Genomic DNA, 9637 nt, shown 5'->3' with positions numbered 1-9637 from the left:
GTTTTGTAACAAAAAAAAGGGAGTGGCTAATCTTACAGTCCAGAAACGGAGGACTCTGGGACCATCAAGAGAGAAACTCACAAGCAGAATGCGGGACCTTATCCAAAGAAGTAGCAGTACCAGAGATGGGAGGCAGAGATGGGGGCATGGAAAGGTGGAGTGGCTGAGGACTCTAGATTCATGGACTAAGAAGAGAAAGACTAAGAGCTGGTGGCCAGGAGCAGACTTGCACACTGTGCCCTTTGGGAATGTAAATTATTATATATGCCTGAGTGGGGTTTTTTGTTTGTGTGTTTTTTAAAAAGTTAAAGTGGATAGAGAGAAATACTGTTAACTGATGGTACATGGAGGGAAGTATAATGATTGTAATGAAACAAGGTGTATGATTTGTTGAATGTAAAACTGGTGATATGCCCTGTAACTTTCACTCAATCTACAATAAAAAAAAACTTGAAAAAAAAAAAGAGAGAAAGATTTGCAGCAGCCTTGCTAAGAAACAGTGAATCCATGATCTCTGGCAGGGGTGATGGAAGAGCAGAAAAGGAGACAGTGAGTGACTGGAGACATTACCAGAAAACCTGCAGCAGTTCTTGGTTTCAGACATTCTGTTCTTGCAGTGCCCATGGTACATCTGGGGTGCCTGCTTAGTGTCCTGTGTATAGCCAGGAAACCAGGAGAGAGGTTAGAGATATAGATAGAGGCCTGGAAGGCCTAAGATGCATATGCAATTCATGGAAGATTATAGTAGGGGAGGAAGCACCAGCAGAGAAGGAGGAGCCCCCCAAAACCAAAGATGCAATTAAGAGCTTTGGATGAAAACAGAGGGAATGGTGCCTTCTAGTCAGAGGAAAAGGAGCTCTGATAGCATAGTGGTTATGACCTGGGCTGCTAACTGCAAGGTCAGCAGTTTGAACTACCAGCTGTTCTGTAGGAGAAAGATGAGGCTTTCTGCTCCTGTAAAGATTTACAGCCTTGGAAACCCTATCCAGGGTCACTGTGAGTTGAAATTGACTCCACAGCACACCACCACCACCACCAGTCAGAGGCCGAAAAGGACCAAATGATAAAGGTCATGCTAGGAATTTTAGATGCTCATTAGCTGGGCAGATTATCCAATAATCAAGGTAAACATGGCTTACTTGTACTTACTTGCTAATCTGTAGTGAACAGTTTCATATTTCCCTTCATCAAAGATTCTGTTTCTAAGTAATAATGGCATCTGTCTCCTTCCCCATCCCACTACAGCACCTTCCTTCAGAATAAAAGCTCTTTTCAAATTTACAATCCCTAATAAGAATGGATTACCCAGCAAGCAAAGTAAACACAAGGTAAACCTGGGCTTGTCTTTGCTTACTGGGTAATCAACAGTCATTAAGTTTAACTGTTAGTCATTGGTGACATTTAGAAGAAGCTTGTTAGAAATGCTGACAGTGGTGGGTTGAAAACTGAATAGCTAACAAGAAGGCAAAGGCAATGAGAATCAGTTACTGTTTTAAGGAACTTGGCAGTAAAGGAAAAGGAGCAAAGAGTTAAAGCAAGCTTTAAACTCTGTTTGTTTAAGATAGGACTGAAGTTGAGAGAAATGCCAAATAAGTGAGAGGTTGCAGGAACAAAGGGAAAAGAATGTGCAGTTGCTAGAACAAGGTCCCTGGGGTGGTGGCATTGGTGTTTAATGTGTTTGGTATCACCTAGCAAGTGTCTTCTAAATGCAAATCTCGGGGTTCTGACTCTGCATGTCTGGAGTTGGACCTTGAACAGAGAGTCTTGAAAGCTCCATCGGTGATTCTGAGAAACACCCATTGGTAAGAACCCCCAAGATAGAAGCAAAAGTGTTCAGGTTGGATGAATGAGGAGACAGCTCCCAAGTTGTTAAGGACCCATAATGTCTGATGATGGTGGTGATGATTATGTGCTGTGAAGTTGATTCCAACTCATAGTGACCTGTATAGGGTTTCTAAGGCTGTAAATCTTTATGGGAGCAGAAAGTCTCATCTTTCTCCCACCTAACAAATGATGTTTAAAAAATGTTTGTTGTTGAGTGAGTTATAAAGTGGGTTCCTGTCCTCAAAGGACTTCAGTACAGCTAGCTAGAAGAAGCTCGGACACTGAGACAAGTAAGAGCTGTCAGGAGAAAGTTCCGCTTCTCAGGTGGCCTGAGGTTTCTTCCTGATTTTCTACCCCAGAGAATATTATCCTGGTTTCCATGGTCTTAGGGAATTATCATCATGAAAGGCCAGGGCTATGTTAATGACCAGTCAACAGGTTTACTGAACACCTCTCATTAGCCAAGTTCTGTTCATTAATGGATGCAGAGTTAATTAATGGAGAGGAGTCTGAGGAGTTTCTTTGGTGATAGGACTCTGCTTCTTTCATTTATGGCTTTTAAGCCTCTGACTGTAGAGTCAAAAGTTTCAGGAGGAGACAGTGTTTGATATTTAGAACAGTCCTGCTGATAAACTGAGCACACCCTTGACAGACCTAAAATGCAGTCTCTGCTCCAGCCCACCAGGTTCTATAAAGCCCCTATCTGATAACAAGTAGTCTGCTAATCAAGTGGTCTTTCTGCCTCCTTATCTATGTCACTTCCAGTATTATTTTGCTAAAGATAGTCCTGGGAATGATGTATATTTGAAAGAGGTTTTCTAGCTGTGTATATGGTTGATCAGGTCAGGAGACAGAAAGACCATTTGTTTTCAGTGGTCAACCTTCAGAAGTGGTCTGCCTTTCTTTCCTTCTAGTCTATCTTAGTCTAGAAGTACTGCTGAAACCTGTCCACCATGGGAGAGCCTGATGGTATTTAAAATACCAGCAACACAGTTTTTAGCATCATGGTAACACACAAGCCACCACAGTATGACAAATTAACAGATATTTCCTGAAGATAATTGCAGAACAGTTGCAACAGCACATTGACAGGGAGCTTCCAGAAATTCAAGCCAGATTCAGAAGAGAACATAGAACTAGAGATATATGTGCTGACCTTACATGGATCTTGGTTGAAATCAGAGAATACCAGAAAGATGTTTATTTGTGCTTTATTGACTATGCAAAAGTATTCTACTGTGAATCATAACAAACTATGGATAACATTGGAAAGAATGGGAATTCCAGAACACTAAATTGCTGTCATGAGGAACCTGTACATACACCAAGAGGCAGTCATTCAAACAGAACAAGGGGATATTAAATGTTTAAAATTAGGAGAAATGTGGGTCAGAGTTGTATCATTTCACCATACTTATTCAGTCAGAGAAACTGAAGAATGTGACAACAGGATTGAAGAACTCATTAAACACCTGTGATATGCAGATGACACAACCTCTCATGCTAGAAGTTAAGAGAACTTGAAAAACTGCTGAAGAGCAAAGATTACAGCCTTCAGTATGGATTGCACCTCAATGTAAAGAAAATTAAAATCTTTACAACTGGACCAATAAATAACATCATGGTAAATGGACCAAAGATTAAATTTGTCAAAACCTTCATTTTGCTTGGATCTACAATCAATGTTCATAAAAACTGCTGTCAAGAAATCAAACAATGTATTGCATTGAGCAAATCTGTTGTAAAAGACCTCTCTAGAATGTTAAAGAGTAAAGATGTCACTTGGAGGATTAAGGTATGCCTGACCCAAGTCATGCTATTTTCAACCGTTTCATAAGCATGTTTTCACATGCTTAGACATCTATGTTAGACAATAAAAAAGGAATGCCTTAGAAAAATTGATTCATTTGAGTTATGGTGTTGGCAAAGAATTTTGAATGTACCATTGACTACCAGAAGAACAAACAAATCTGGTATTGGAAGAAGTACATCCAGAATGCTCCTTAGAAGTGAGAATGGCAAGACTTCACCTCATGTACTTTGGACTTGTTGTCAACAGGGAATAGTCCCTGGAGAAGGGCAGGCATCATGCTTAGTAAAATGGAAGGTCAATGAAAAAGAGGATTGAATTGTGTTCCTGCCAAGATATGTGTCAACTTAACTGGTCCATGATTTTCAGTATTTTGACAATTATGTGATGATCCCCATGATATGATCTGATGTGAAGGTTAATGTCCTTAATCCTATCATAGACCTGATCTGATGTCAAGGAGTTCCCCAAGAACATGGCATTCAACACCTTTTATCTTTTTGTTATTGTTAAATGCCATTGAGTCAATTCTGACTCATACAGGGTTTCCAAGGAACAGCTGGTGGGTTTGAACCATCAACCTTGTGGTTTGAAGTCCAGTGCTTATCCTGTAATGCCACACCAGGAGTCCCCTTTTATCTCACAAGAGATAAAATGAGAGAGAGAGAGAAATGAACGGAAAGGAGGGGCTTACTACCACTAACAAAGAACAGCCAGAAGTGGAGTAAATCTTTTGAACCTGGATTTTTCACTGTGAAGCTTCTAGATCCAAGAAAAGATTGTTGCAAGACATAAGGAAATCTCCAAGGAATTCTGGGCCTACAGATGCTAAAAGGAGACCTTTACCCAGAGCTGACAGACAAAGAGAGAAAGCCTTCCCCTTGAGCTGGCACTCTGAATTTGTACTTCTAGCCTCCTAAACTGTGAGAGAATTCATTTCTGTTTGTTAAAGTCTTCCATTTTTTGTATTTATGTTATTGCAGCAAGTAATGGTTAGGGTTTTGTGTCAACTTGACTAGACCAGGATTTTCAGAAGTTTGGCAGTTGGGATGTTTATTCCTGTGGCGAGGAAACCTAATGCAGGCATAGTTAACGCTGATGAGTGGCTGTGAGCAGCCAATCAAATAAAGGAAGGCTTCCTTGGGGTTGTGGCCTGCTCCCAATATAATGGATATGCATGAAGGTCTCTCTCTGTCTCTTCCACTGAGGACTTGGACTCTGCAACTGTAAGCCATTCCCTTGAGAATAAACTGCTCTCTTTCTATACATATATGGAGTCCTGGTGTAGAGCTGTGGGTTAATGTGCCAGAATGCAAAGCTGTTTTAACTGCAAGGTTGGTGGTTCAAGCTCACCAGCTGCTTCTTGGAAATCCTATACATGGTTGCTGTGGGTCGGAACCGACTCAACAGCACTTAACAACAACAACTCGCTCTCTCCATATATATATGTTGCTGTTATGTGCCGTGGAGTCGATTCTGACTCATAGCGACCCTGTATAGGGTTTCCAAGGCTGTAAATCTCTACGGGAGCAGAAAGCCTCATCTTTCTCCCACGGAACAGCTGGTAGTTTCGAACTGCTAACCCTGATGTTTGCAGCCCAATTCGTAACCATTACACTACCAGAGTTCCTCTCTCTCTCTCTCTCTCTCTCTCTCTCTCTCTCTATCTATATATATATATATATATATATATATATATGTACATTGAAGTCCTGTTGTGTGTGGCATTGCAGGATAATGCACTGGACCACAAGGTCAGTTTGAACTGCAAGGTCAGCAAACTTACCAGTCGCTTTTAGGAAACCCTATACTGGGTTGCTATGAGTTGGAACCAACTAGACAGCACTTAACAATAACATATATGTTTCATTGGTTTTGCTTCTTTAGAAAACCCGGCCTAAGACACAGCACTAAATAATTAAGAGATGGCTTGATACTGTGGCAGCAACAATGAACTCAAACATAACAATTTTGAGGATGGTACAGGACTTGGCAGTGTTCATTCTGTTGTGCAGAACTGATTCAGCAACACCTAACAAAATTCTCTGGATGAAAAAACTCCTTGGGTCAGGGGCAGGCTCTCTTGTAATCCAGGCTCTCTTGTAATCTCATGGTAGTTTTCTGTTTTTTGGTGGTAAAATATATATAACATAAAATTGACCATTTTAACCATTTCTAATGAAGTACACTCATGATGTTGTGTAACCATTATCACTATTTCCAAAATTTTGTCACCATCCAAAACAGAAATTCTTAAACCTCTGAAACAGTAACTCCCCATGCCCTTCTACATCTGTTGACCTGTTGTTGTTATGTGCTATGGAGTCGGTTCTGACTCAAAGCAACCCCATACAGGGTTTCTAAGGCTGTAAATCTTTACAGGAGCAGAAAGCCACATCTTTCTCTCCTGCAGAACAGCTGGTAGTTTTGAACTGCTGACCTTGTGGTTCGCAGCCCAATTCATAACCACTATGCTACCAGAGCTTACTACCACTATTCTACTTTCTATGAATTGCCTATTCTAGATACCTCATATAAATGGAATCGTATAATGTTTGTCTTTTGATGTTTGGCTTATATCACCTAGCATAACGTTTTCAAGGTACATCCAAGTTGTAGGTTGTATCAGAACTTCATTAGTCTATGGCTAAATAATCTTACTAGGCAGCTGGGTGGTACAGTTCAGCACTCTACTACTAACTAAAAGGTTGGCCATTCAAACCCACCAGGAAGTGCCTCCAAAGACTGGCCAATCTACTTCTGAAAGGTTGTTGTTGTTGTTGGTTCCAACTCATAGTGACCCTGTATAGGGTTTCTGAAGAGCAGCTGGTAGATTTGAATCATCAATCTTGTGGTTAGCAGCCTGTAAGGCTACAGCCTCAAAAACCCTAAGAGCAGCTCTACTCTGTACTCCATGAATTGGAATCAACTTGCAGGCAACTAACAATAACAATGTTCCATTATATGAAAATGACACATTTTGTTTATCATTATTAGGTTGATAGGTACTTTGGTTGTTTCCACCTGTTGACTATTGTCAACAGTGCAGCAATGAACATTGGTGAGCAAGTATCTGTTTGAATTCCTGCTTTCATGTCTTATAGGTATATATCTAGGGATAGAATAGTTAGTTGAGTCATATGGTAGGAGTCCTGGTATGGCACTGTAAGATAAACACTAGACTGCAATGTCGGTTTGAACTACAAGATCAGTGGATCAAACTCACCAGCCACTTCTCAAAAACTCTATAAAGGGTAACTATAAGTCAGAACAGACTCAATGGCACTTAACAACAATGGTAGTTTTATGTTTAATTTTTTGAAGAAACAAAATTCTCCTAAAAAATAATGGCTGCCCATCTGAAGTGCAACTTTTGGTCCTTCCATCTGCTGAAGAAAGAAGAGAGATGATAATTGAAGATGCTTGGAATCAATTAGTCCAGTGGACTAAAGGAAATTGTGAAGATAAGTCTACACTACTTTGAGACCAGAAAAACTAGATGATGTCTGGCTATCACTAACAACTGCTATGAAAGGGATGACATTAGAAGGTCCTGGATAGAGTGGAGGGAAATGTGGCAAAAAACTAAAAATTATTTTTTTAAAAAAAGAATGCCAGTCTTCTTACTGGTCAGATAGAGGCTTGAGGAACCTGAGACTATGGCCATCGACCACCCTTCAGGTCTGGAAAGGAACTCACCCTCATGGCCCAGTTTTCAGCCAAGCAGTAGATAGGTATATGGGGGGGAACAACAACACTAACAAGATGTGCTCACCATGGAATGGTCAATCATTCAAAATCAAAAGCGCAACATTTACCTAAAGACATGGGAATGTCCTAAGGGATGGGAAAGTGGGTGGGATGTCAATAGGAACCACAGGGAGGAAGTGGGATAACTGTTACTGCATGGAGAAGATTGCAATCACTGAGATGAAACAAAGTATATGATTTGTTTAAAGTAAAATTGATGATCTTGTCTTTAAACCTTCACTTGATTTATAATAAAACATTAATAAAAATTAAAATAATGACCAACATTTTTATTCCAACCAGAGTCCTGGTGTGGTACTATAAAATAAGCACTGGACTATTAACCACAAAGTTAGCAAACCCACCAGCTACTCCTCGGAAATCCTATTCAGGGTTGCCATGAGTACGAATCCACTCCATGGCCCTTAACAACAAAAACAAAGACTAATGATGTTGAGTATCTTTTCATGTGCATATTGTCCATTCATATGTCTTCTTTAATTAAATGTCTATTCAAGTCCTTTGAGTATTTTAAAAATTGAGGGTTTTTGTTGTTATTGAGTTGTATGAGTTCTTTGTATATTTTGGATATTAATACCATATCAGATGATTTGCAAATATTTTCTATTTTGTCAGCTATCTCTTCACTTTCTTGATAAAATCCTTTAATGCACAAAAGTTTTTAATTTTGATGAAGTCCATTTCTTCTGATTTTTGTTGCTTGTGCTCTTGATGTCATATCTAAGAATCCATTATCAAATATTGTTGTTGTTGTTAAGTACCTTGGATTTGGTACAGGGTTTCTGAGGCTGCAAATCTTTACAGGAGCAGAAAGCTTCATCTTTCTCCTGCGGAACAGCTGGTAGTTCCGAACTGCGGACCTTGAGGTAAGCAACCTGATTCACAACCACTACACTACCATTAGGTCCCAAATTTTACTTAGAAGAATTTTTTCTTCTAAGAGTTTTATGGCTTTTGTTCTTTATATTTCGCTCTTGGTCCATTTTGAGTTGATTTTAGTATGTGATGTAAGGTATATGTCCAACTTCATTCTTTGCATGTGAAGATCTAGTTTTCCCAGCACCATGTAACTCATCAGACTATATTTTTACCTTTCAGTGGTCACAAATTGACCACAGATGTATGGGCTTATATCTGAACTCTCATTTCTGTTCCATTGGTCTTTATGTATGTGTCTTAGTAATCCAGTGCTGCTATAACACCAATACCTTAAATATGTGGCTGTAACAAACAATTATATTTTCTCACAGTTTAGGAGGCTATAAGTCCAAATTCAGGGCACTGGCTTTAGGAGAAGACTTTGTCTCTTTCAGCCTGGGAAAGGTGGTTGTTTTTTCTCAGCTTTTGTTCCTTGATACCTTGCAATTTTCATGTAGCACGACATCTGTATTCCCAGATCTGTGCTTGCTACTTTGCCTGATGTTATTTTCTGGCTCAAAGGTTATTGGCTCAAAGTTGCAGATATTTCTTAGGCAAAATCAAACACCTGGGGGTTCATAGTCTCATGGGACAACTCAGTCATGTGGCATAATAGGAATGGGCTTAAAAAATTTTTGTGGAAAACTTCCATTATCTTTAATTGCATTTTCTACAAACTTTTTGAAGCCTTCTTGTATAGTTCATGCAAGAGAAACATGAGTCTGCCTGCTCCCATAAAGATTTCCAGTCTCAGAAACCTTATGGAGCAGTTCTGTTCTGTCTTATAAGATTTCTATGAGTTAGAATTGACTTGATGGTATTGGGTTTTGTATAGTTCATAAGGTTTATGTTGAACATCATAGTTTGGTGAATAGTATCTGGGGTCCTAAAAGCTTGGTCTTCTTCCAAGATGGTGGATCGGGTAGATGTGCAGTGAGGAGCTCCTTCAGCAACAACACAGAATACTGAACTAAGCAGGATCAGGGGATGGTGCTAGAACTCTGAACCACATATAAAGGAATATTTAGAAGCTTGGAAGGCTTACAGCTAGGGGAATTTGTAGCAGAATCAAGAAATCCAATGCTTTCTAATTCAAGACGCTCAGCTGCTCCCGGAGCCGCCATCTTGGGAGAGACCAAGCTGGGGAAGGATCAGAACAGCCACGAATGCCTGACAGAACCATGGACATTCTTTTTTTTTTGGTATCTGTTCATTGGTCTCTCGCTGTCTGCACACCTCCATTCTGGTGACTAAAGGGGATGCCTGAGTGCATGAACACCCCACCCCCACCCATGGAGGATTCTACTACACATG

Source organism: Chrysochloris asiatica, unplaced genomic scaffold (assembly GCF_000296735.1).
Source record: "Chrysochloris asiatica unplaced genomic scaffold, ChrAsi1.0 scaffold00246, whole genome shotgun sequence".
NCBI lineage: Eukaryota > Metazoa > Chordata > Mammalia > Afrosoricida > Chrysochloridae > Chrysochloris > Chrysochloris asiatica.
Note: the sequence above shows the minus strand (reverse complement) of the source record.